This window comes from Cavia porcellus, unplaced genomic scaffold (genome assembly GCF_034190915.1).
Source record: "Cavia porcellus strain 051 isolate PalLab524CR breed Dunkin Hartley unplaced genomic scaffold, mCavPor4.1 scaffold_7, whole genome shotgun sequence".
NCBI lineage: Eukaryota > Metazoa > Chordata > Mammalia > Rodentia > Caviidae > Cavia > Cavia porcellus.
Genome location: NW_026947490.1, coordinates 96,772,315 through 96,800,255, shown reverse-complemented (window position 1 = coordinate 96,800,255; position 27,941 = coordinate 96,772,315). Strand labels below are relative to the sequence as shown.

At 41.6% G+C, this 27,941-nt stretch overlaps 2 long non-coding RNA genes and 1 other non-coding gene across 4 annotated transcripts in view; 1 reads left to right on the top strand and 2 right to left on the bottom strand.

Annotated features, from left to right (window-relative positions):
* LOC111755696 (uncharacterized) overlaps window positions 1–27,941 on the top strand; it is a 74,788-nt gene that overhangs the window by 14,837 nt on the left and 32,010 nt on the right. The window lies entirely within an intron of this gene.
* LOC106026813 (uncharacterized) lies at window positions 3–26,546 on the bottom strand. 2 transcript variants are annotated; one of them, XR_010048990.1, is made up of 5 exons: window positions 25,896–26,546; window positions 23,440–23,559; window positions 21,067–21,163; window positions 1,976–2,092; window positions 3–927 (listed from the first exon to the last, which is right to left on the bottom strand). It is a non-coding gene; the product is annotated as an uncharacterized LOC106026813 (long non-coding RNA). The 2 variants fall into 2 exon arrangements; XR_001200390.3 differs by having other exon boundaries at window positions 3–701.
* Window positions 2,002–2,106, bottom strand: LOC111755703 (U6 spliceosomal RNA). Its single transcript, XR_002790251.1, has one exon. It is a non-coding gene; the product is annotated as a U6 spliceosomal RNA (small nuclear RNA).

Sequence of the window (27,941 nt, the reverse complement as noted above, 5' to 3'; positions counted from 1 at the left end):
CATTTCCTTGGGCCTCAGGAACTTTATTTTCAACACCAATGTAACTAGAGTGGGGCCAAAGTGGGGCCATATGCAGAAAGTCCCTTTTGAACAGATTTCCTGCTCAGACATGGGGCCCGAGTCTATCCTCCCTCGGCAACAGCACCCTGGTTCCTGGGCGGCAGGTCCTTTCCCCATCATGGAAAAGACCTGCCCCTCACTGAGAAGGCTGAAGAAGACCCTGGAGACATGCAGCGGGGTAAGTAATGGTCAGCTTTTGTCTCCCAGCTGAACTAATCATGGTGCTGGCTGGGGAAGGCCGCTTGAACAGACCTTGCTTGAGAATTGTCATGAATTCTAGGCCTTCAGCTGGACTTATGCAGGACGTTGCCGTGGGAAGCAAGCCCTCAGCTGGATTTTTTAGAGTGTGGACAGACCTCCTGTATTATTTTGCATTTGATTTTTTTGGTGAATATTATAAAATAATCCTACAAATCAGGTGTCCTGTATTAAATCTATTTCCTTGCAAATCCTGACTACAACAAAACACTTCCCATCACCGTGGAGTGGTTAAGTGTAGGCTTAAGATCTAAGCACAGTTGATCTGACGTTCTCTAAGTTAGGATAGAACATAGTGGTGAGAATCCGGAGACGTAGCTCAGTGAAGAGTGCTTGCCCAGGACGAATGAGGCCTTGGGTTTCATCCCCAACACTGCTGCCCCCTGAAAAAAAGAAAAGACAAATTAATGGCAAGGGTCCACTCATCCCACAAAACCCCACGGTGGTCCTGCAACTTACCAGGACTGCTAAGTTGTTTTAGCTGCCTGGTGGTCCAAGATGCCCTGAAGGGATATCTCCTTTGTTGCTAAAATCACCATGTTTGCAGGAAAGAGATTTCAAAACCTCCAGTAATCCAGCCAGAGACATTCTACTGTGGAAGCTTATACACTTGAAAAAGATCCAAATTAAAACCTTATGAAAATTCAGTTTATAATTCTACCTCTTTCTCTAAGGGTTGTTTCAGTGAATTTATCCTGAAACGATTTTTGTTGTTCTTTTGTACATGAAATCCATCCTATTTCTTCTTGATGTCTCCTTCCCACTGAAATCGGGGTTTTAAATTATGCAATAAATAGGCTAACCTAAAACAAGCTACTCAAATTAAACAACCCACTCAAAGATGTTTACAGATGAACTAACTATTCATGAATCATTTACATTTATAAATTTCAGGAACTATTTGTAACACAGATTGTTGCATGTTGGGAATTTGAGGACAATTATTTGAAATATTTATTTCTAGGAACTGTAATAATGAGTATGCCATGACATGCAAAGGCAAAAATAGATCAATAAATAAATACTGAGGAAGTGGAATTTTTTTAAAAAGTCATATAATCCCTTCATTTGGAAGATTTATTTACTTATTTTTTTTTTGCAATTGTGGTTAAAGCATACATAACCCACTTCTAAAAGTACAGCATGTTTAAAAAATTAGTGTTTTGAATTTATCAAATCTATTCTCATATAATGTGTTAAGATAAGGGCTCATGAATTTTCAGGTGAAACCAACATTCTTCAGTGTATTTCTTGAAGAAATGTTTGCTATGAAGCTCCGTACCGGTACTGCATTAGAGAGGTTCCACAGCTGCTCCTTTTGAACCCTGAAACAAGTGAAAATTATCCAACCACCGAAGACACAGATTCATAGTGCCAGTCACTTAATTTATCATTTCTAACCTTATTATAGAACGTTCAGTGAATATTGTAGTAGAAAAAAATAACCATATCAAAAAGAATGCAGCATCAACTTTCGTATTTTTAAATTTTTATTATGGAAAATTCCCAATGTGCACAAAATAACCAGGAAAGTGTAATGAGCCCCTATATATCCAACACCCAGCTTCAACAATCATTGCTGTTCTGTTAGGTCTTGTCTGATCTATATTTACACACACACACACACACACACACACACACACCAATCTGTGCTTACAGCTTTTAGGTAAAGTTTCTTCCCATTAAGATGCATGAATCTTCACCAGTTTGTATGTCATCCTTGCACAGGGGCCATGCTAATCTTCTCTGTATCATTCCAATTTTAGTATAGGCACTGCCAAAGAGAGCACAAGATGCGTGAATCTTAACCATACAATTCTGACAAACAAATGCTCCCATGGTACCCCTACCTCATCACAATATCGAACATTTCCATCTCTCCATAAAGGTCCCTTATGCTTCCTCCTATTCATCCCCCATTCAGAGAAAGCCATTGTTTTTACTTTTTTACTGTATTATTTTTGACTGTTCTAGAATTTGACATAAGCAATTTTACTCTTTCGAGTTGCCTTCTTGTGCTCAGAATATTTCTGAAGTTCATCCATGCTGTAAAGTAGTTCTTTCCTTATTATTGTGAAATAGTATTCCATTGCAAGGATAGTCATTATTTATATCTTTGGGGATAGGCTCCAAGACTCACCATGAGCACCAAAATCCACAGATGCTTCAACCCTTTATATACATAAAAGCATAGTATTTGGGTATAACATGCAGAGCCGCCCATGTACCTTAAATCATCTTGATATAATACCTAACCATAAATACTATGTAGTTGTTATACTATGTTGTTTAGAAAATGACTCGGAAAAAAGCTAGTACTTTTTCAGTAAAGAGGCATTTTTATGCTGAATACTTTTGATTTGTAGCTGGCTGCCTCCATGGATGCAGAACCTCTGGATACAGATGGTTGCCTGTACTGTAATTTCCTTATCTGGTCTCTGGTCAATGGATTTAAGTTGCTTTCAGCTTTTGGCTGTTGTGAACAGTTTTGCACAAGGCTTTTTATGGGTATAAGTTTTCATTGTTCTTGGATAAACACCTGGGAATGAGATTGCTAGGTTAAAGTCTAGCTCTACGCTCAATTGTAGTGGACGCTTTCAAACCATTTTCAAGAGTGGTTGAACCTTTTTATAACCCAACATATACCTTTAACATTATATATCAGTATAGTACATGAAAATTTAAGTTACTCCACATCCTTGCTAACATTTATCTTTAGTTTTTAAATTTTAGCCATTCTTGTGGGTATTTCAATATTACATTGTTCTTTAAATCTACATTTCATTGATGATTAGTAAAGTTGATCATTTGTGCTTGCATTGTGCATTTGTGATTGGTTCATTGTCCAGCACTTGGATTGATGGTGTCAGTGCTACAACTACCTAGGGGTGGAGCCAGCATACAATGTTATGGCAGGAAGAAGGTGTGTCTCTTTCTTTTGCTGGTTTCTGCCTTGCTGTTTGCAGCGCCATGAACTGCAGCCCCGCCATGCCACCCTGCCTTGGAGCCAGCTGAGTATGGACTGAAACCTCCAAAAACTGTAAGAAATAAGCCTTTCCTTTCCCAACTTTGGGCATCAGATATTTTGTCTCAGCAATGAGTAAAAATAACTAAGTAGGTGATCTCCTCATCCTGTTGAAACAAATTAGCATAAGCAACGTAACTTTATTCTCCGAAAGTTCTAGAGATCACAAGTATGAGATGAGTGCCAGGGCAGGATGAATTCCTTTTGAGAACTCCAGAAATCATGGATTGCTTGTCTTTTTCAGCTTTTGAAGGCTGTCGTTGCTCCTTGCCTGGGGCAACATCGGTCCAATCTGTTTCCCATCATGGTCTCTGGGTCCAGTTCTACCATTTCCCCTAACAAGGACCATCACATTTGTCTCATCCAGGTAGCAGAGAATATTTTCCCAGGAAGTTTTTCTATCTTAGGATCCTTATAGCAACGGCAAGATCTGTTTTGTTTTGTTTTGTTTGTTTTGTCATATAAAGCAATTTAGTCATAGGTTCTGGGCATTAGAACTGGGACATCTTTGGAGGAACATTATTCAGCCTACACAGTAGCTAAGTCCTTTGTTTTCATTTATTACTGTTTTGGCTATTTTAGATCTTTTAAGTATTTCCACAAATGTTTTAGACTATGTGGGAAGTCACATCTTGAAAATATTAAGTCATTTGACGGATAACCTGAATACATCTCCCTCTTCATTTAGAACGTTCTTCATTTCCTTTAGCAGTATTTTATAGTGTTCAGTGTCGAGGGTTTGCATTCATATAGAAGTCTTTCATTAAGACTTTTCCTAAATATTTTAGGGTTTGTTGCTAATTATTAATGAAGTTGTTTTGGATTCTAATTTTTTTCTAATTATTTCCTGCTAGTAATAGAAATATGATCTTTATCGACTTCATATCTTAAGATCTTGCTTATTTTTGAGTTTCAGATTTTTGCTGCTTTTACTGCTGATTCCCTGGATTTTCCCACATCAACCATCATATCTGCAAATGGGGACAGTTTACATCTTTTATAATCTTTATATTTTTAGTTTTTTCTTGCCTTGTAACAATTTCTTACCTTATTCCAATTATAGCAATAGTTAAGACTACCAGTGTAATTCTGATCGGAAGTGGAGGAAAGATGGTCCCTAATTTTATAGTAAAATATTCATGTTTGCAACAATGAACATGGTATTGGTGATAGGATTTTTCATAGCTGCCCTTTATCAAATTGAAGAAGTCATCTTCCAATTTTCAGAGTTTGGAGGATTTTTTTGGACTATGAATGGACGCTTAATTCTGTGAAATGCTTTTTCTGTGTCTTGTTATTACCTGAATTTCTCTCTTACTTTGGGGAACATATGTGTTGATTTCTCTTTTGGTAATGCTTAGGATTAATCCCAGCACCTCGTGCTGAGCTACATGCCCAGCCATTTTATTATTATTTTTTTTAATTTAAAGAGAAAAAAGAAAGTACATTAAAAAAAACCAAAGTAGTAAAAGGATACAAGAAATACAGAATTTCAAGAAAAAAATATACAGTAAGAAATCACTAGTTAATAGGTTACATATTGTCTTCCTAGAAACAGTTGCCCAAATTATAAAATTAAAGCATATAAAGTAGACATTCATACAGCGACATTGGAGACAGTTCCGTTCAATGATCCAACAAAAGCTCAGTAATATGGTTTTCCATCCTACACACTCAAACATACCTGCGGTTATATCCCTTAGTCCACCTTCCTTTCCTCTCTTTTTTACAATAACAATTATACTTTTTGGGTTTTATTACTCCCACAGTTCTTATTACTTTTTTTTTGAAGAGAATAAAACCAAACATAACTAAGCAAAACAGAGTCACTTAGAACAGAAGGGTGTGCATAGCACATGATGCAAAAATAGAATACCAGGCGATCAAAAGTGGGTACCATTGTGCCTCTTGCTATTTTTAAATTGAGTTGCCTATATCATCAGGTATAATAGAATTGATCAAAACAGTACAGAACAAGACCAATAAAACCTACACTGGAGACCTTACAGGACTTCAAAAAAGGTAATAGTCAAACCATAATGGGCATCATAGTACATCTTATTGCCTTCAAAGTGGTTGCCTATACCCTCAAACTTGATAGTATCAAACAAAATAGAATATAGTATAATCAGACAGAACAAGATGGGGAGAGCAATACTGGGGTTCAAATCAGGTTAATTTTGTTTGAGACAGAGTCTAGCTGAGTTGCTCAATCGCCCAGCCTGTGCTGAACTTGCAATTCTGCCTCACGCGGAGTGCTGGGAGTGTAGGCATGAATCACTGTGCCTAGCTTATTTATTGAATTTAAAATTTTTTTAATTTTAAGGATAATAAAACCCAACAATACAAAACAGAATAAAGCCATTTAAAACAAAGCAGAGAAAGTACAGGACAATAAGTCATCAGCAATGGCTCCCATAATGTATCTTACTATCTTCACGATAGTTGTCCATTTCCTCAGACATAGTAAAACTGAATAAAACAAAACAGAATAAAACCAATCAAAACAGAGCATCGAATAAAACAAAACAATAAACTGGAACAAAACGAAACAGTGAGAATAATACTGGATTTCAAAAATAAGACAGAAGGAAATCCCCCATATTTGCCATATTGCATACTGTCACGCTCCTAATAGATGCTTAGACTACCCGCCGTAGGCCTGCAAAGTCAATCAAATGTCACAAGCATTTAGTTGTTTTTGTAACTCAGTTACTATCAACTCAGCCTGTCCTCTGAAGCAGCCAGTTGCTTATGGGGGGCTGGGGAGTCTTGATTCTCAGCCCACGCACCGATTGGCTCTCGGGAAAGGCAGTCTGGCTTTCTGGGCCTGCCTGGTTTGCAGGGCTTATGGGAAGAGCAAACTAGGTCCTTGATGTGCTCTTCCCAGGCCCAGCGTGGCCTCTGCTGACTCACAGAAATAGCAGACTGGCTTTTCTCTTCCCTCACCTGATCTGCCTATTTGCTGAATTTTTGAACATTAAACTAACTTGGCATAATTGGAATAAAAACTCCTTTGTTGTGATGTATCCTTTTGTTCAGAATTATTGCTTAAAACCCCTGATGTATATTGGTGTTTAATGTTCTTTTAATGCCTTTGTCCAATTTTAGTATCCAAGTTATGCTGTCCTCACAGAAGACATGAAGCATTGCTTTGTTCTACATGGACTTTGTATAAAGATAGTATTATTATTTCATATAGTATTTAATCAACTTTACCAGAAAATGGGGCTTAGGGCTTTTTTTCCCTTTCAGTTCTTTTAAGATGTTCGTCTATTGTCACTTGGCCTCTGTTGGTTCTGATTACAAGATGTAATCTGCATAATTACTCATTTCTATGAAATGTATTACTTTACTTTGGACTCTTGATAACTTGAGTGTATAGGTTTTGTTGTTGTTTTGTTTTGTTTGTTACCGGGGATCGAACTCATAACCTTGTGCTTGCTAGGCAGACGCTTGAGCTGCTGAGCTAAATGCCTAGCAACTGTACACTTTGCATATAATGAGTCAGCTTTTCACTGCCATGACAAAGTCCTAGACATAGATAAATTAAAAGGAAAGACTTTTTTGGCTCAGAGTTGCAGGGGATTCAGTTCACGGTCCCTTGGATAAATTGTTTATGGGCTTTTGCTGAGGTAGACGTTGCGGCAGGAGGCATGTGGAAGACCAAGCTGCTCAGGCTCATGGTGGCCAGAAAGCAGAGAAAAGGGGTGAAAATTCAGAATAAGAGACCAGGACAAAATACATCCTTCAAGCACACCTCCAACACTTCCTTCAGCAAGGTCCACCTCCTAAAATTCCTGTCACTTCCCAATGGCCCATTGAATGATGAGTCCATAAATGGGTTAATTCATTCATGAGAATGAGATCAGAGCCCTCATGACCCAGCCACCTCCCAAAGACATAACCCTAATACGGCTGCGCTGGGGACCAAGCCAATACATGAACCTCAGTATGTCAGATCCAAACCACAACCGGTATGTGGGTGCAGTTTCCTATCTATTTATCTCACTTAGCCTCTGCTTTAACTTTCTGGATCTGCCAAAGTCAATTTACTGTCAAGTACATTGAAGGAATTTATTGTTTCAATCAGCTTTTTATTTAAGCATTTCCACTTGTTTTGTTTTCATAGGGTTTTTTTTTTTCCTGTTAAGCTTCATCGCCTTTATTTATGTATATTTTTCTTTTAGTACTTAAACATATTTCTTATAATTGGGGTCTTCTCAGCATTGGAATTAATTTAGTTTTTCTCTTGAGGTATGGGTCACATTTTTCTGGTTTTTTTTCATATTTAGTGATTATTAAATTGAAGCTGGACATTGTAAATAATTCAGAATGAGAGCTCTGGGTTCTGTTGTTATTCTGAAGGTTTTTTTATTAATTTATCAGATAGTTAATATGACTAGAATTATAAACTTTCTTTACCCTGAAGGGGTAACCACATACAAACTTCCTTTGTAGGAAACAAAAAGCAAACCAAAATTAAAATTTAGACAATGCAGAGAAATAAATGAGATCTATCATTTCATCATTCAGAGACAATTACTACAAAGAGTACACACAATTATTCTTTAAAATTGCATTCTTTTTAATTTTTTTTATTTTAAAGAGGATAAAACCAAGGAAAATAAAACAGAATAAAATCGATCAAAATAAAATAGAATAAGTGATACAGGACTTCCAAACCTTATGAAATCAACAATAGTTACCACAGTGCCTTTGTTGTTTACAAAATAGTGCAGATACCACCTTCAGACATATTAAAAATAGGGCAGAACAGAATAGAAACAATAAGAACAAAACAATGAATGCAATAAAGGACTTCAGAACAAGCCAGTAGTAAATCCATATTGGCTCCCATAACGTATCTTGCTATCTTTCAACTGCTCATGCCATCAGAGTTAACATAAACAAAACAGAAGAAAATAAAAACCTGACCCAACAAAACAATGAAAACGATATGGTTTCCCAGTGGGGATCTCCTCCCACTGGGGACTGATTCTCTCCCTCCACAGTCCACCATGGCTGGCCTTGAGATCACTTTGTACCCCAGGCTGGTCTTGAACTCGCAATGATCCTCCTGCCTCAGCCTCCTGAGTGCTAGAATTACAGGCGTGAGCCACCACGCCCAGTCTAAAGTTGTATTCTTAAAAACACAATTATACTTAAAAATTTGTTCTTAAAAAGATGACCACAGGGCCCTATTTTATATTCACTGAGGCCTGGCAAATAACCTTTTACACTCATATAAAATGAAGTAAATTTCATTCTTATATAACCGTCATGTACTAAATATGTGGTAGCTGCTGTTGGTCCAGTGAAAGCTATTTAGATCACCTTCTCTTTTGATTTTCTCTAGGATGTTTTTTAAACAGCAGTTTCCAGCTGCTGTTTTTTGCATCTGGGCCATATGTACGAAAACACTTGCCTCATGCAATGGTCAGCCTAATTCCTCTTCTTTTGTGTCAGAGCTTTGACATTCACCATTCTGGATCTTCTTTAGTTAAGTCTCCACTTCCCGCTCCTCAAACTGCCATCTGACTCCACTCAGCGAGGATGTGAATTTCTGATATTTCTACAATGTATACAAACTTGGAATTTGGCAAAGCAAAAAAACTGATGATAACTATTGAATCTTGCCCTGGTAAATTTCCACCTGGTCTTTTTCAGCTTGGGTTATTTCTCAGTGCCTTTATACAACCACTTCTATAACCTTTTTCCAGATACCATAATTAATATTTGGGAGTGTGCCTCCAATCAAAGTACTCTATTATTACTATTTTTAAAAGTTTTTTACAATGTTGGACATTTCTTGTTGAGAAGTTCAAACTTACCCAGGTACTTATATTTAGAACCCAACTGTGTATATTACAAAGCGAGGCATAATTTTGGCTTCAGCACAAAAAGTACATACACACATATATATATATATATATGCTGATCTTAACTCTGAAACAACCCCAGTAGGAAAGATTTGTGCATAAGGTGGTCTTGGAAAAATAACATAAGGAGTTGCTATCCACAGTACAAAAAAATCAGTAATTATGGGCAAGGTGAAAAGAAAACTACTTTAAGGACACATGATTTCAAGTTTAAGACAAATTATTATTCTTGATAAAGGCTTGAAGGAGGGAGGGAAGTGATCAGAGGAGGAGAAAGTATCCCTATATGTCAATTACCTTCACATCCCAATGTCCTGCCTTTTAAAAACAAAGATCAGGGCTCCGAGATGCAACTGGCCTAAGTGACCCTGATACGTTTCACTTTCCCTGAGCACAATGATTTTGGAGCTAGATCTTTCGCTTTTGATAGTCACTGAAGATATTCAAGAGAGACAGAGAAAGTACCATGGTTTCAAACTCTCTAACACAATCTACTAATCAATCAATCCTCTAGACAGTTAATTAGAGTTTTAAGTGGGTTAAGAAGCCACTCGTAAGAAATAAAGTCTGTTCCGCAGGGCATATCCATGAGTCATGCCATGATGGCAGTAATGATTTTACACATGTGCCTTCCTCTAACAGCCATCTGAGAGAGAAAGGTGTTGTTTTTGGGTAACGGGGCAATTACGGAGCCAGGGCACTTGATAAAAATTGGGCTTTAGGCACTAGATAATATCACTGTTTCTGGAAGACACAAAGAGGGAAGATAGCGGTTAAAAACTGTTTTATACTTTGGACTCTTCAGGGTCTTTGTGATGATGACCACCGCTGAAAACCGTGCATGTGACAAATGCCATGGAGAACAGGTCTTCTCCTTCTGACCGTCTAACAAAGCTAGGAGTGTCGAGTTGACTCAGGAACAAATGGGCACCGCACCTCCAGAGGTGGAGCACCAGATAGACCCTGGGTTAAGGGAACCATTGAGGTGTGGCATACAGGCACCAGGTTTTGATTTTCGACACTGTGAACTTTCTAGCCACTACGTAACTTTCTTCACCTTGGATTCAGGAAATTCAGAAGTTAGAATTTCTGGCACACATGTCTGCACAACTGCGCCGCCTGCCCTTGTCTTGATATTACTCTTGGTTTCTCTTTGCTCCATCTCTTGGTCTGCTTTTAGTTTGATAGATCGGATGTATTTGTATAAAGCCAGCTGAACCTCCTTGGGGAATAAGGTGGGGGACATAAATAAGGCTTCTTCAGATTGTCTTTTAATAACCTGAGGATGCACCTTTCTTTGGAAAGAAGTACAACCATTTGACAGATCCTCTGTCAAATGAGTTATGAAGTGAAGGATAAGCCTGGCTTTTAAATGGGAAAAGCATTTTTAAACGTACACAGTGGTCCTGGCACATCTCAAAGTTAAGTCTCTTTTGTTGTTTTTGCTTAACTTGCCTTTTTCGATTCTAATTTGTGTCAGCCAGCTTCTAATTTTATGAAGATTAAAATGAGAGAAAATGAGTCAAAATTACAGAAAAGTCATGCCAAGGTTTCTTTGGTTTGCCAAAATAATGAGGTTTTGTCTTGAAAAGTAATTCTTGAATACTTGAAAAGTAGACTTATGTGATACATAGCGAACATCCTGTTCCTGAGAGCTCAAAGAACTTGTACAAATAACTTCCATGAATGGTGTAGACATGTATTTCTCCAATGTATCCTTAGCGAGGTTTTTGTGAACATACGTTTACCAAGTCCCACCTATGTCCAAGGTATTATTCTCTGCACTTTGGGGGTTACTACGGTGGGAAACCCCAGTGCTTGCCATCCCACAGCCCACAATGTGGAGGCTGGAAGGTGGAACATGTGGACAGGGACAAGCAAATGCAAATATTTCGAGATTAAGTGTGAGTAGCATCATGAGGACAAAAAGGCAGAAGAGAAGACGGTCTGGTTTGGGGGCTGAGATGGTCGGAGGCTTCTTAGAAGCATTTGAGGAGGTTGTCATATTCATGTGGGAAAAATATGAGAGAGCATGTCATGTGGTTGGTGACCCTTCAGTCCCAGCCGAGCTGTCTCAAGTTTACCCCGAGGAGGAGCAGCTGAGGGCTTTGCAGTGCAGAATGGTATGTTTAATCCGATAGCAGACATTTAAAAATTTTTATTTACATACTAGCTAGTTCCAGATTAGGATTTGAGGTGCTTCATGGCAAACCATAAAGATTTTTGTTTTAAAGAAGTAGAATGAAACATGTAAGCCCAGCTTACACTCCTACAGGCTGAGAATGTCATGGATCTGTTGTGATTCCCTGAGGCCCATAAATAGCTGGAATCACAGAAGTAACCAGAAGTTGAACAGCATGTTTGGGAGTGCAGTTCCCCTCAGCTAACCAGCGTGACGTTTTAACCTCGTTGCTTTCATTGAGATGGCCTGGGTCCACCTCCAAGAAGGGTGCTGACATTTTAATAGTATTGTTACACAATGGGTTGCCTTTTCTTTTACTGAATTTTCCCTCTGACTTACAGCTTTTCTGACACTACCCAATTCCCTGTTAGGAACAGCTCTTAAATTAAACCATTCCCTCCACTTCTCCAGAGTCAAAAGTTAAGGAACAGTATGTTTCTAATTCTCTTTTGAATTCTTATTCACAAAGTCAAAGCTTTTGCTGTTATTAGTGATTCTATATTTTATGTCCCTCAAATTCCCGCTGTGGGTTTTCTATAAACGAATATCTCTGTTAACAAAAGGATGGTTTTAAGTGACACGTTTCCTTGGCAGGTATTTCATTAGTAAACATAAAAATAACATAGCGATGGAGGAGAAGTAAAGAATAGGAAATAAGACCAGGACGTTCGGTACTAAGAAATAATTAAATGCGATCTAAATGTTACTTGTGTGATATGTATCGAGGGGTCTCGGTGCAAAAACAGGCAACACGAGCACTAAGCTAAGAAGACTGGAGAGAGATGACTCTGTTTTTGTGAGGGGAGGAGACGGTTGTATCTGTAGGTTAGAAAAGAAATATAAAGAATCAACAAGGAAGGAGTCCTCCTCGCAGTGCTCCTCCAGTACGAGCCCCCTTCCTGCTGGCTGTCCTCTTTGGAAGAAGCAAAGAACCTTCAAGTCGCTGGGTTCCTCGCTTCTGTTTCTCTAACTGTCTTAAGGTCACCACACAGTCCTGAGATATTTTATTTTATTGAGCATAAAACAAAACAAAACAAAGCATATCAGAACAGAACAATGCAAGCAACACAGGACTTCAAAACAAGACAACAGGAAATCACCAGTGGCTACCATAATGTCTCTTGTTTTCTTCAAAGCAGCTGGTCATATTTTCACGCATATTGAAATCAAATAATAGAAACAGACTAAAACCAATCCAAACAAAAGACTTACAGCATTACAGGACTTCAAAACAAGATAATAGGAACTGAACAATGGTTACTATAATGTCTCATTTTCTTCAAAACAGTCATCCACACTATATGACATATAATAAAGTCAAATAAAACACAACAGAATAAAACCAATCAAAACAAAAGAACAAAAGCATTATAGGACTCCAAAGCATCAATGGCTAGTGTAGCGTCTCATTTTCTTCAAAATAGCTGTTCATACCGTCACACATAATAAAATCAATTCTTGTAAACTTTTTAGGAGAAATTCTAGGCATGTATATGACTACACAAGTACATCTATCCTTTCTGTATTAGAGGGAAAAACAAAAATACAAGAGAAATAAGAAAAAAAGAGACAAATAACAAAAACACTGTAACAGCAACAATATAGGCTTTCAAAACAAGGTGGGGGGGGCTGTGATTATTCTAGGAACACTTACAAACCCACGCTGATAGCCAGAGGATGGAATATCCTCATCTCTCTGTCCTGTGGCTCAAAACTCTTTTAATGAGGACAAATGCCTTTCCTTCCTGTTAATGACAGAAGACACAAGTAAGACAGAAGGCTCTCATGGGAAATAGGCTGGCTGCTTCACCCTCCCCTCCAGCTGATGGTAAGGTGGCTGAAGGTCTGGAGGTTCCCTGAGATGAGCCAACAGAAGAGAGGGAAGCGGGGTGGAGAGCAGGCAGCCTGTGATACAGGGGGACCCCCAAGCACACTATCCCAAGTGGGGAGTTACCCCACTCACCTTCAGTGGGTCCACAACAGAACAAGCTATGCCTGGGGTGCTCTGGTCCAAGGAAGGAAACCATGGGTCACATGACGCACCCTCCCTTCATTTTTTGGTTATGTAAATTATGTAAATTAACCTATTTATAAACCAACAGAGTTCCTCAGTATCTCACGCGGGGCCTAGACTGTCCTAGTGTCAGTCCAGTTGTGCAGCTCCCATGCCCCTGCCTCCAGGCCCCCAGCCCATCTCTTCTTTCTGACAGGGTCACAGGAGAAACAAGAATATCTGGCTGCAACTTTCTTCACCATTCTCCTGAGGGAGGCACTGAAATTGCCTCATTTATTTACCAACCATTCTCACCTTCTTGGCACATTTAGCCGTGCTTCTACAAAACAGAGAGTGGCATTTCAACCATTGAACTCTAATGAATAGAGTCAGACAAAGTAAAACTGGGGTACACGTCAGTGCAGGATGCCACACGGTGGTAAGGTCACGCCAAGTGAGAATTCCGGTTTGCTTGGTAGAGATTGGATCAGGGCTGCCTCACACATGTCAGGCCAGCTCTGGACCTCCCTGATTCGAGATGAGAAGTCTTAGGGTGCAATCTTACAGCCACTTACTTTGCAAGCAAAGGCTATTGCTTTCTTTTACTCACCAGGTCTCTATGAGCTTTGCAGAAAATGTCTCATTTATTGTCACTGCATCTGTCTCTAGGAGGTGCACATCACTCTCCTCGTTAGGCAGCAATTAAGGTCCTGACTTGAAACCACACACAAAGCTGGGGTCGAAGCCAACTGTGGCACTGTGGACCCCACAGCCCTGAGTGCAGTATACTGGTGCTTCCGAGGCTTCCTCTGTTCAGTTACAGAAGACCTTCTCTGGTCAACATCTACCCCATGCATCCCACCTCTAAGTAGCTAGGGTCACAGACACCTCCCAGGAAGGCTGAATGGAGGAGACCAGTTCTGCCATCTTCTCATGGTGGAAGATGGCACCTCCACTTCTGGCCTTTTAAAAAGAAAAATCAAAATTAAAAATTAACATTACAAATTTATTTAGCCTTTTCCACTGCTTGGCATTATTCCAGACCCTGGGCTCTGCATATTCCTAACAAGTCATAATGTTTGCCTATTGATCAGCTATAAGTCAAGCGTTGCATTGATGAGGTTGTTTGCACAGAGTCAGCCTTTTAGGTGAACACTGTCCTTTCTTGTCTACCAATATGGGAGCGGGGGCAGAGTTCTCTGCATGGATGCTGTGGACATCAGAACTGGCCATATTTAAGGCTCAGACTAAATTTAGCTATCCCAGCTGACTATTCCAGCAACTAAGTGTGGGCTTGCCCAGCTGTATTTTAAGCTGAGCCCCAAATTTTCCTGTTTAGTTGTGTTGTGTTCTGAATGATTCTACTTTAGCTACCAAAAATACAGTTTTCTTGCAGATTTTTAAAGAAGTTCAACTACAGTGAGCAAGAACAAACTGGCTAGCAGTGACATAGGAATTTGTGATTTGAAGAGACCCATCCACCTAATGGAAGGAATCATCTGATTACCCCAAGTTAATTGTCTAAGCCAAGGGTAGAGAAGGCTGGCTTCAATCACTAATCTGCACATTCGGAAAGCTTACTGTTAAGAAGCACTTTCAAAATGTCCAAAACTAGGCTTAGGGACAAAACAAGATATATCATATGCTGCCATCTGTGTAGAAAAATAGAAAATGTGTGTTTCTGTATGCAAATAATATTTCTGGGAACATTCACCAGAATTGGCAATGCTGGTTGTCTCTGGAAGGAAAAACCAGACTTAAAGGCCACAGGGTCGCGTTAGGATTTGTTTTTCACTGTGTCTAGGCATTACTTACAGTTTACATGCTACAAAAACATATTATTGGAGAGTAGATCTGTTAATTACCATGTAAAATCTTGGCTTCATGACTCCACTAGTGCCACAGTGGGTTATAGCACAGCAACTTCCAACAGAGAGGCTCTGAGAGGGCAAATGAATCACACATGATTTACTGCATAGACATGTGTACATTCACACTGACAGAGTTCATGTTTTCCAGTACATAACTGCACTACTGTAGCTTCTGAAGATAGATCACTGAACAAAAAGTTACAAGCAAAATTGTCCAAAGGTTAATAGAATTGAATTCTATATGGTGGGTGTCATGGCTTATGTCTGTGGCCCCCAGGCCTCATGAGTTTGAATTGTGTATTTGTGATTGGTTCATTGTCTAGTGCTTGGATTGATGATGTCAGTGCTCCACCCACAAAGGGGTGGAGCCAAGATGTGATGTAATGGCAGAAAGAAGGCGTGTCTTGCTCTTTGCTGGTCTGAGCTTGCTGTTTGCAGCCACCATAAAAGGCAGCCCAGCCATGCCTGCCTGCTGGGAGCCAACTGAGTTGTGGACTGAAACCTTCAAAAACTGTAAGAAATAAACCTTTCCTTTCCCAACTTGAGCATCAGGTATTTTGTCTCAGCGATGAGCATAAAGTAACCAAGACAGTGGGAATATGGGTAATTGCTGTTTTCTGTACTATGTTTGCCTCCATTTAAACCCAAAGTTTCAACCCAATGTGTTTTTTTTTTTTTCTTAAAAATAGTTTCTGAGCCTGTATTTTTAAAGGAAGACTGTAAAGGAATCCACATAGAAGCATGACGCCACATATTGATGTGTGGGTGTCCTACTGGCCGTACCTGGACTTCTTCTGGTTTTCTATTATTTGACATCATTCAGGGGTCATTCAGGGATGACTCTTACTTGCTAAAGGCTCACTTTTGGGCCAGCTTGTTTCAGTTCAGCTCCATGAATGCTTATGGAACAAGCTTTCTGGGCTCATAGTGGGTTGGTGGTCTGCGTGCCAAAATAAATGAGACCCCTTTGCAACTCTCCTCATGTGGGAAATAACGATCTTTCTCTAAGAATTTTCTAAAGAAAGAAACATTTACATTGACACTAAGCTTTAAATAAAATAGAGTAACATGCAGTCATGGGCTTATGGGCTCCTCTCAAAATTATCTCACAGAGGGTTATTATTTTCAAGGAAGGATGGAAGATGGACACAATGACTTTTAAAAGCCCCTGGATGGCTTCCTCTTGTTGGTCCAGCCCCACTCGATGATGAAAGGAAAGGACTCAAGCAGCAGCATGGTCAGTAAAAAGACCGTAGTTCATCCTGGAAACTGAGAATCCAATTTCTTAACAAATGGAACAAAATTAATGCCATTAGCATTTTCACAGGTTTAACCTGTTTGTGAACCACGGGACAGTGTATTGCCTGGTGAATAAGCTGTATCTGGAAAGGGACTCAGCACCAAAAGGAGCCTGACAGATGCTGTGGCTGAGGAGCAGGACAGAGCTGGTGGCCACAGGAGAGGACACAGATCTGGGAGAGGACGGACAGAGCCCAAGGAAGCTCCAGGAAGTGCTCGCAAGTAGAGGGGAGGTCTGGAGGCCCCCAGTGGTGGGTGATGATATAGGAGATCTGGCTCCCCAGAAAATGGATCTGTTTCTCAGTCCTCCCAGCAGGACCACCCAGAAGCTCCGCCAGCACCTGACTGTGTCACAGGGACCTCGGTACCCCCAGAAACAGGCCCAGTCGGAACACTCAGACTTGCCAGCAAAGTGCAAGGATGAAAGCAGAAAATTGACTCCGTCGCTTGGATTTTTTAAAATCAGCACCATAGATATTCTCGACCCTGACCTATCATTTATTACCCGTCACCTAACTCGAGTCGCTCTCTCCCTCATTTGTTCTGTGACCAAAACCAGGGCATTGTCTGTTACTGGAGCAAATCACATTCCCAATAATTGGCCCTACAGCAAATTCACACTTTCTAATCTGTGAAGGCTGACAGCATAGTGCTGTTCAGAAACCTACTTTGTCCTGGGTGACCTCTCATCCATTTCCTTTCCTGTGCTACCTACTAAGGCCCTTACTTCCTGAAGAGATGACCTTCATCTCCTTTATTATTAGGAGTCGGACCATCTTCTGTGTTTTGTCCTCTCACTTGTCTGTCTTTCTACCCAAAACCAGTAAATTCATCCATTTTCTTTGTGGCATGCAGAATCTAAAGTGGCTCTCATCTATCTTTGTCTACTGTCATGTGCATCCTTGTGGGTCCTTCTCCGCGGAGTGTGTGTAGGAACCTGTCACTTGCTTCTCACAACATAACATGACTTGTCCCCATATCATGATCCTGTTGGGAGTTCAGTCAACATTTAAGAGGGGAGACCTGCAGCCTCCAGTGATGGAGAGATGATGGAGGAGTTCTGGCTTCACAGAAAAAGAATCCGTTTCGCAGTCCTCCCCACTGGGAGTGAAATATCATTCAAAGTTTTAGTTCATTGAGGGTTTACCCTCAGAGGGGATTGGGGACCCTGGCATCTTTTACTCTAGCCTTTGCATTCCAGCCATGAGGCAAGTGGCTTTTTGATTGACTACACATTTCCTATTGGCCAAAAACTAATGGGGCCACCATGGACTGGGACCTCCAAAATTTTGAGCCAAAAATCAACCTTTTCACTTCACAAGTTGATTTACCAGTGATACTTATTACAGTAATAGAAACTTAATACAGGGGAGGGGGAAATGGGGAAAAAAACCTCACATAAGGTTGGGATTTCCTTTTCGCTAGCAGACCATCCATTTCCTCCTTTTCTGGCCTTGATGAAATATCCCACCAAAGAGAGAAGCCTCCATGGCAAAGATCTAGGTACAAACAGTAGCTAGGAGCAGCAAAGAAATAAGGCCCTTAGTCTGATAACCCACAATGGACTGAATCCTGCTGACCCCAGTGTGCTTAGAAGTGGACTCTTCCCCGGTTGAGCTGCAGATGAGACTTGAGGCCTGGAAACTTCTCAACTGCAGCCTTATGAGAGAGAGAAGGAGAAGCCCAGACTCCCGACCCTCAGAGACTGTCAAATAATGTCATGGTTTATGTTTGTGTCCCCCAGGCCTCATGAGTTTGCATTGTTCATTTGTGATGGTTCATTGTATAGTGCTTGGATTGATGGTGTCAGTGCTCCACCCACATAGGGGGTGGAGCCAGGATGTAATGTAATGGCAGGAAGAAGGTGTGTCTTTCTCTTTGCTGGTTTGAGCTTGCTGTCAATGGCTGCCATGAACTGCGGTCCAGCCATGCCCGCCTGCCTTGGAGCCAACTGAGTGTGGACTGAAACCTCCAAAAACTGTAAGAAATAAACCTTTCCTTTCCCAACGTGAGCATCAGGTATTTTGTCTCAGCGACGATCATAAAGTAACTAAGACAAATAATAAATACATGTTGTTTTAATCTGCCAAGTTTAGAGAAGTTGTGCTATGCAACTGTAGAAAACTAATGAATTCATTTTTCTTTCCTTTCTCATAATAAGTGACTCCTTATAGCATCATCTTTCCTGTTGCTGAGACACAACTAAAAAGGGGAAAGTTTTAATTAAACTCAAGGTTTTGGAGTTCAGCACAAGTTTAGCAGGTTTCAAGGCATAGCAAAGCAAAACTCCTTAGTTCGTGGTAGCCCAGGAAATAGCAGGGGACAGTGCCAGAGATAGAGGACTGAGGGAATCAGATTTAGTGCCCAAGGACACACTTGAACAATACCAAATATACCCACTAGTGTTTTCCACCATCCCTCTGAGAAGATCTCAAAACCAATCAAGTTGACATTTCACCACAACCATCACATCATATCTCTTGTCAACTTCGTACCCAAACATATCTCCTTAAACCAGACTTAATCACACACCCAAAGTCATAGTTCTGCCTAACATGACACAACTTTCCTACATACTTATGCAATATGCAACAAATCCCCTCCCAAAGTCTCAAGAATCCAGCATTTTTCAAATGTTCAAGTCAAAGTCTGTTCTAAGACTCAAGGCAAACTCTTAGCTATAAACGTCTGTAACAGTAAAATCAAATGATGTAACCCCAAAGCATAATAACATTCCCATTCCAAAAGATAAGAATAAAGAGATAGAAAGTTATCAGACCAAAGCAAGACCAAAGCTCATCAGGGCAAACTTGAAGTCCCACAGTTCCATAATTGGCACCTGGAAAACATGGTGGTGAAATGTGAATTCTAAAGGCCTTGGTGGCCCCACCCTACGGCTTTGCCAGTTGCAGCACAGATGCTCTAGCTATTGGGCTGGCTCCACTCATAGACCGAAGCTTCCCTCGGTAGGCATTCCACATTCCCAAAATCTTCAGCCTCTTGAGGTCTTCACTGCACCTTTGGCTTCATTCACAGCCCTCTTGGAGGCTCCTTGCCTGGCCTCCCAGGTCTTTCTTTGAAATCTGGGTGAAAGCATCCCTGATCCTCCAACTCTTGCATTCTGCATGCAAGTAAAACCAGTATGAGTGAATAATGCCAAGGTCTGCTGTGAGCAGTAGCAAGAGCCAGACTACAGACTCTTGAACCATGGCTACACCACTATTAAACCAGTGGGTGGGGTTTTATTGATTTGTGAGATGCCCTGAAGGTAACTTTCTTTTTGTCCTTATACAAAGCACTTGGTTTCTTTTTAATGGCACTAATATTTAGCAGCCTTACCCTTTGTCCCCAACTTAATATATAGTTCCTTCTGGGCCAATATTTAATTGTTCAATTTTTTCTGCTCTGCACTCCACCTGCTTCATTCTTAGCATAAATTTGGTTCAAAGCATTCACCAGTACCAATGTCACATCCAGAACACTGGGCTGCTTTGGAATTTCCTCCATCAGAATAATTAGTCCATTGCTCTTAAAACCCAGTATTCAGCATAGTCCCAGGACATGGGCAAAGTGTAGACAAATTTTCTACCAGAATATGAGACACATAGACTCTAGTCCAACTGCCAGCATATCTTTATTCTCCACAGAAACTTCATAAACCTGGCTTTTAATATCTTCATCCTTGTCAACATCCTCATTTTCTGAAATCTGATCAAAGTCACTCATCAGGCTCTGCTTACAGCATTCTAGGGATTCTCTGTCCTGCATCTCCAAACTTTCCTAAACTCCTCCCATACACCAGTTCCAAAGGCTTCTAATCCATATAGTCCAGCACTGTCACAGCAAGGAGCCCACTCCCAGCACAAATTATTTTGCATTAGTCAGTTTTCCCATCCTGGAACACAATCCCTGAAGCACGCAACTTAGAGGAAGAGAACCTTGATTAAACTCACAGTTGCAAGAAATTCAGTGCAGGGTCAAAAGGCTCCAAGACAAGAACATCATGCTGGAAGAGGGTGGCGAAGCAAAGCTAGTTCACAGCAACCAGAGAGGAAGGGGTGAGGGGACCATTGTGGTTCCCAAGATCACACTTCCATGACACAAGCATTCTCCACCAATCCCCAGGCAGATCTCAAAGTCAGTCAAGTCAGTGAAGGTGGAATACCTTCACTGTCATATGCCAGCTTTCCTTCACAATTCTTTCCTAACTCCATGCTCCACCGACATCTCTTGACCCCAAGTCTTCCTCTCCCTTTTAATTTGCCTCATCCACTCCTGTGTGATTAAATCCTCCTCCTTACTCATACCGAAACTGAATCCCCACAACCCTGCTGTTATTTCAACCAGGTTTTGTAGCCACTGAACGTGGGGGTCTTTGGTTGACCTGGCACTCTCTAGACCAGTGATGGCGAACCTATGGCACGGGTGCAGCAGCAGGCTGTTTGTTATCACTGAAATCTCTAAAAGGTTCACCGTCACTGCTGTAGATCACCCACCTTCTTCCTCTCCTGGGTTGCTGATTCATAACTTTCCACCATTCTCAAATTTTATACCCTTTTGCCTATCCTCTCTTTCAACTGGTGGTCTTGCTTCCTAAAAGAAAAAGATAGACATTAGTTAAAAACAGACACCCATACTACCTATATGTACCTGCCAACATGCCTGCATCCATATCTGGTCCCTGATTTCTTCTTCTAGTTCTCTAAACTATGAGGTGAGACCTCAGTTAAGGCCACATTCTCCATCTGTGTAATATAATCTTATTTCCTTTCACCTACCCAGGTTCCTAGCACCAAAAATTCTATTTCACCTGCATCATCAATTTGTCTGTCTCTACTATGGTCTTCCCATCGGCAGATAGACCACTGGGATGTATTCCATCTAAAAACAAGAAAAGAGAAAGAAAAAAATACCTGGTTTGACTCATGTTTCTCTCTGGCTACCGTTAAACTTTCCCAGTCTCTTCTGCAGCAAAACTCTTCCAAATGGGTTGTTTAAACTTGTCACTGCTAGGATTATTTCCAAAAGATGAAAAATATTTCCAAAAGATGAGAAGTATAAAATAAAAAGCGGCCTTCATTCTGAGAACACGGAGAGAGATGACCAGTACCCCCACCGCTGGCGTCCAGGGATCTCCCTGGCGGACACATGGCATGGGGGCATGTAAATAGCCTCGGTTTGAGGTAGAACCTAAGGCAGGCATTAGGGATGTACTGGTAGCCCATTGGTCCTAGGTTTGGCGCCATATGTAAATTTCCAGGGGTGGGAAGATGGCGTCACAGGTAACTTCCTAGGGGCAGGGGAGATAGGGGCTTCCTGCTTCCGGTTGTGGCTTTCCTGGCTACAGTGTCCTGTCTGGGCCAAAACCCTTTCAGTCACCAATTCCCCTGTTTATGTTCTCTTTGGAATCCCAGCCAGTCGGTCTTTTCCACCCACTCTACTGTTTTCTAGATACCAGTGGCCTCTCCCTGCCTCAATCCAATGGGCAGTCACAGTCCCCATCTCACATGGCCCAGGGGTGACAAGCCCTTTTCCGCAGAACTTCCTTCACTGATGTTTGGCGCTCTAGTTAACCCTGTTTCCCGTCCTTGCTGGCCAGCCATTCATTCTCCACTGCCGTGGATCTTTCACTCCTTTGCTCTAAATGTTGGGGGCCCCGGGGCTCCAACCCCAGACTCCTTCCCCCCTGCACTTACTCTTTGAGTGACATCACTTTTTGTAACTTAATCTACTTAAGGATTGGGAACCTCAAGGTCCAGCCTGAACTGCTCCTCCAAGCTGCAATGGGCTTGGAGGTGGGCTCACTTATCCAGCTTCCTCCTCGGCAACTGCACTTGGCTGTCTAAGGGCATCACAACGTTGCAGTATCTAAACCTGAACCCCCACCCTTCCACCCACTGCTGCTGCACCTGAAGTCTTCCTCCCTGGGAACTCCCCACTCCCTGTTGCTAGGGCCCCAAACCCCAGAGTTACCTTTGACACCTCTCTTTAGTTCACGTGCCACGACAAACCTGTGAGCATTTGTTTTGCACTTATATGATATATCTAGTATCTGACCTCTTCTTCCACTGCCAACACAGCAGCCCACACCACCCATCTCCCATCTCGCAATAATAGTATCACTCAGCATGAAAGGTGACGCTCTCTTGGTAGCCGCTAATGGGCCTCCGTCCACTTCCCCTCCATGACCAGCCCTTGTTACTTCTCTGAACTCTTCTGCCTCTTGCCCGTGTTCTCATTCTGCTCCAGTCATGCTGCCCTTCTTGGTTTTTCCTCTAAATAAAGGCCTCTTTGCATTTCGAGGCCTCCACCCTTTCTGTCCCACCTATCTGGATCATTCTACCCGCATTCGGAGGTATCCTGTGCTGGCTGAGCTTCTGTGCTCCACTGTCACATCCTCAGCAAGGCCTCCCTGATTTGCTCTCCCAACATTCTCTTCCCCTTTCCACTGCTTTAGTTTTCTTTTTATCAAGACAGCATGCACTTTGTGTCTTTTCTACTTATTATCTGCCTGTCTTCCTAAACTATAAATTGCTTCAAGGCAGAGATATTTGATTTTATAGTTCAGTTCTCTACCATTAGTACCTGGCACTTGGTAGGTGTCAGTTAAAACTGTGGAGTAACTATTGTTAAAAAATTCTTGGACTCAAGGAAATGTGGGGAGAGGGGCTCACGGGAACAAGAGTGAACCATGTTACTGTCCTGTACGCACAGATTTGATCGATGGTCTCTATTTGGATAAACCTCACATCTATATTTCTGAACTCTAGATTTATGTTTGTAGCCATTTGATAAATGTATCATGGGAGTGTATACCTCAGGTAACAATCCTTTATTTCTCATCTTAGAAATAGTTGGACACCGCCTACCGTGCACTTGGCCATCCAGATGAGAAGCTGACCGACCTCACTGTGGTTAGATGGGTGGGCTTCCCGTCCTGATCCATCCCTCGAACCTTGCAAAGCACCCATCTCCATTCAGGGAGCCATCTCCGGTGCAAACAGGCATTGTGATAGAAAAAGATAAAGAGCACTTGTTATTTATTTTTCAAATTGGAAATAAACTACTTTTAAGATTAATAAGATAGTATGTTCCTTATCAAAAATTTGATTAAAGATATGAATAGCATAGGAAATGAAAGTCACCTATAATCTCATATTCAAGAGAGAACTTCTGTTTATAGGTTAGTGTATATTCTTCTAGACATTTTTCCATGCATATGAAAGACAGCCAATGTTTACTGAATTATTAGTGTGGACTACATCCTTTACGTTGTGTGCTTTGAAATTAACTATTTTTTAACCTCACAGTGATTGTCTGAGTTAAGTATTATCTTTGTTTTATAGACAAGGAAACTGAGGTTTAATGTGATCGAATCAGATCCCATAGCTTGTAACGTGTCCACCAGAGTTGGACTCTGGCAACAGCATCGGAAATCTCAGTGACTGTCAAACAAAGGTTAGTGCTTAGTTATGTTAGTAAGTCATGCTGACCGTGAGTCAGCTTGGCTCTGCTCCAATCGTCTCTCAAGCTGAAGGAACATCCTGTGTCCAGGACTCTGGTGATCATCAGAAAACAGGGAAAGGGTACCACGGAAGAGGCAAACGGTGGCTCTCACAGTGTCTACTTGAACGGGACATGTATCATTTCTGTTCCCATCGCCTTAACCATAGCCGGTCCCATGACTACCCTGGTATTAATGAACAGCAAAGAACAACCTTCCCCCAGGGAAGGACAGTATTCAACAATGACACAACCCACAGGAGACACTGAGCTGGGATTTTAACTTGGCCTGTCTTTACAGCTTAAAAGCTTAACTACTGTGCATGTATGCTTTTTAACCCTATCAGTAGGAATTCTCCTCACATTGCTAAGTAATCTCCTTTTTCAGGCCACCTCTTTGGCACTCTTGCTCAGACCGAGAATATGCATGTAAAGCCACAGAGTTGTGCGTGAAACACTCCCTCAGATCTGCCAGAGGCTTCACCCTCTGAATGAACCCCACTTTTTTAGCACTGCCACAGTACTAGCCCCATTACGATGTGCCTTGTCTTGGAATAAATTGTATATATGGCTGTTTCCTTCACTAGATGTTAAAGCAGGAATCAGACCTAACTAGAGATAAAGATATTTTATTTTTCTGTACTCAAAATGCTCAAGAAAGATGAGATACTGTTCCTTGATTTGCACCTTTTCAGTCCTTTTCTTGCCTGCATTTGTCTTTTTGTATCTTTTAAATAATCTGGTGACCTCGGAAGAATTCATGTGGAACTTGATCAAAGGAGTATGAATCGTTCTGCTTTCCTGCGCTCCTTAAAATTACAGCAGCAATAATAACATTAAGGAAACAACATGGCAAATAGTTATTAACTGTTCCCTTCATGCTCCTTAAAAGAAGATTTTTTTTTCAAGAGTAAAACAAACCAAGTAAATAATTGCTTTAAATCCGTATTATCATCAAGTTTTCTCCTCTTGTTTCCAAGGCAAAAGTTACTGGATTGCATGGTCGTTAATCTTTGGGAACAGAGCCATGAGAGCAGTGTGGGGCTGAAGCCCGGAATAATACCACAGTGCCAGGAACTTGCTAATGCACAAAGGGAAGCTCTTGCCATAGGAGGTGCCACAGAGAAACACTCAGGGTGGAAAAGCTCCTTTTCACATGCCCAGGTTGTTTACGAGTGCAAATAAAAATGGATTTCTAATCAACATCACAATGCAGGATCGAGACACTGTAAAGAAAAACTCTTACTGCCACAGAGCCTGCAGCCAGCTGAAAGAAGAGCCACCTCCTAAGCAGATCAGCAGCAGGTTCCATTGCACAGGGCGGATTTGCTGGGAGACAGGCCCACGGCTTTATTAACTTACCCTGTCATTAACAGTAATCAGCGCTGTCCTCTCCGGCTAATTCCCACTGAGCACCTGTGTATGTGGCACTGCATGCCCCTCCCCAAGAGACACAAAGGACAAATGGTGCATGCTCTCTTCTCCTAAAGCCAGCTCTGTCCACAGCAGGCCCTCTGGGAAATAGGTCTGAGCAGCTCCAAAAGCAAACAAACCCGAAAATTTCCCCTAGTGCTTTCTGTGCGCCAGGGTGCCCTGTTGAGTCTTAGCTGCTAAGATAATGTCCTCAAGGGCCTCCCCTTCCTACCTCCTGGCCTGCGCCCCCTTCCCGTGCCCCCCAGAAGCACAGCCAGATTTCTACCCTCACCCCGCAGAGCCACAAGCTCTCTGCTCAGTGCACTAAGCCTCCTCCTGCAGCAGGGACCACGGCTGGGGTGTGAGACCTGCTCTTGGCCTGGCCACAGGGACCGTTATCACCACTCACCATGCCACTTCCTGTCGTGTATCCTGTGCCAATGTGGTGTCAAGCTCATCTTGCATTTTTCAAGTGTGTGTAGCACTATTTCCTGAGCCAGATCATTTGCTGGTGCTGTGACACAGCCTCCAAGCTCTGCGCTCCTCTGTAAAGTTTCGCTGCCGTTATTGAGACCACAGACTTCCAGAGGAGGGAACAAGGGTGATTTTCTCACTAGTGTTGGAGAGACAGCCCGCAGCTTTCCTAGGGCACTCCAGGACTTCACAGAGCAGAGCAGGTTTTGTGTGCTTTTCTAAGTAGAGACCTGCTCTGCCAGGAAATACACGTAACGTGTATGTGTATAAATTAAATCATCTCCTAACCCCACCAACTGAGCACCAGATGAAGTGCTGAACAATCCTCTCTCCCAAGGGTGGGGGAGGCAGCAGGGAGGTGCTGGGAGCCCAGCTCAGTGCACAGGTGGCGGGTCTGTCAGTCTCCGCTTAGCCTCAGCCAGCTCATTGTAAATAATGCAGCCTGACAAGATTTCTCCTTCCCTGTCGCCTTTCTCCTCACCCTTTCGGCCCCACTGGCTTACATCATCCTTGTAGGATTTAAATAGCTAACTGGGCCATGTTCTCCTGGAAACCAACCACCAGATTAGCTACCTCCCAGCCAGCCTCTTCCTGCTGAAATACACAAGATAGAGCTCTGGGGCCAATGACTGCAGCTGTCACTGGAGTCCAGTGGGTTTGCTGTCACTAAGGGAGGAGAAGACTCGGAGGCACAAAAGGTCTGGCTGTGTGGGGCACTGTGTGCACACCTAGGCAATGAATTGTGTTGTGTTAATCTTAACTACGTCCTCGGTATAGAGGAAAAGGATACTGCACAGCCTTCATTTCCTCCTAGTCAGCAATGGAATTACACACTCAACTCGGTGGTTAACTGATGAAATGATTCTGGTTCAAAGGAAAAGCAAGAATAAAAGATGGGTGGGAACTCTCTAGAAAGTACAGCCTTTCCCTTTTATTTTAAGGATAAGTTAGTTACATCCAGGGGACAGTGAGATGTGGCATAAATATCAAGCTGAGTTTAATCTCATTGTGCTTGGCAATGAACATTTAATTATTTTACCATTTTTATAGTAATGAATTATGAGTTAGACTGTCTGCTAAGATGTCGTTGTCTTCATGAAGAGCTCTTGCAAAGCAAAAGGCTGTAAGAGAAAACTGAGGAAGGTAAAGAGTGGGACTAATGTCACCCACAGCAAGCATATCAGTCTCAAATTTTAATTAAGTAGATTTAAAAGCACCAAGAGCCATCTATACCAATAAGGGGCTAAAAGTTACAAGGTTGTGTTAAATACTACAATCACAGTTCGAAGGAAAATTGGAAAATCTTAGGCACACATGCAATTTGCAAAGCAAGAGTGCGTACTCAGCAGGGGAGGGGACAGAGAAAATCCAGGCTTCCAGCTCAGAAGAGCACCAAGATCTTTGGATGCGGTGGAAGAGCGATGGTGGTGGAATTTATACAAACACATACGCCTTACCAAAAAAAAAATCAAGCCACCATAAATTTAAAAAGTAAGAAGAAAATTGAAAGCTCATGCTGTTTTACAAATGAAACTAACCTCTGCAAAGACTTACTTGTGTGACAGGCTACATAGGGCAGAGTCTGCCTGTCCACATAATTATCTAGAAGATAATTCAGACCTTTTTTTCCATTTAACAAACCTTGCCAATCCAGCCCTGGGTACTTCCACAAATAGAGTCAAACACATCAAAGAACTGTATCTGGGAACACGTTGGTGATAGTTAAAAAGATAATTCCCTTTGGACATAACTGAGGCTACTAGATGGAATATGTTTATAGTCCTGCCAACACATGAACATAGGCTGTTAGACAAAATCACATGACTACTTTACTCCAAATAATTAATGTATAACTATGTTGGTTACTTTTTTCTCATTGCTGAGGCAAAAATACCCAGTGCCTAAAATTAGGGAAAGAAGGATTTATTTATCTCACAGTTCATGGAAGTTTCAGTCTATACTCAGCTGGCTCCAAGGCAGG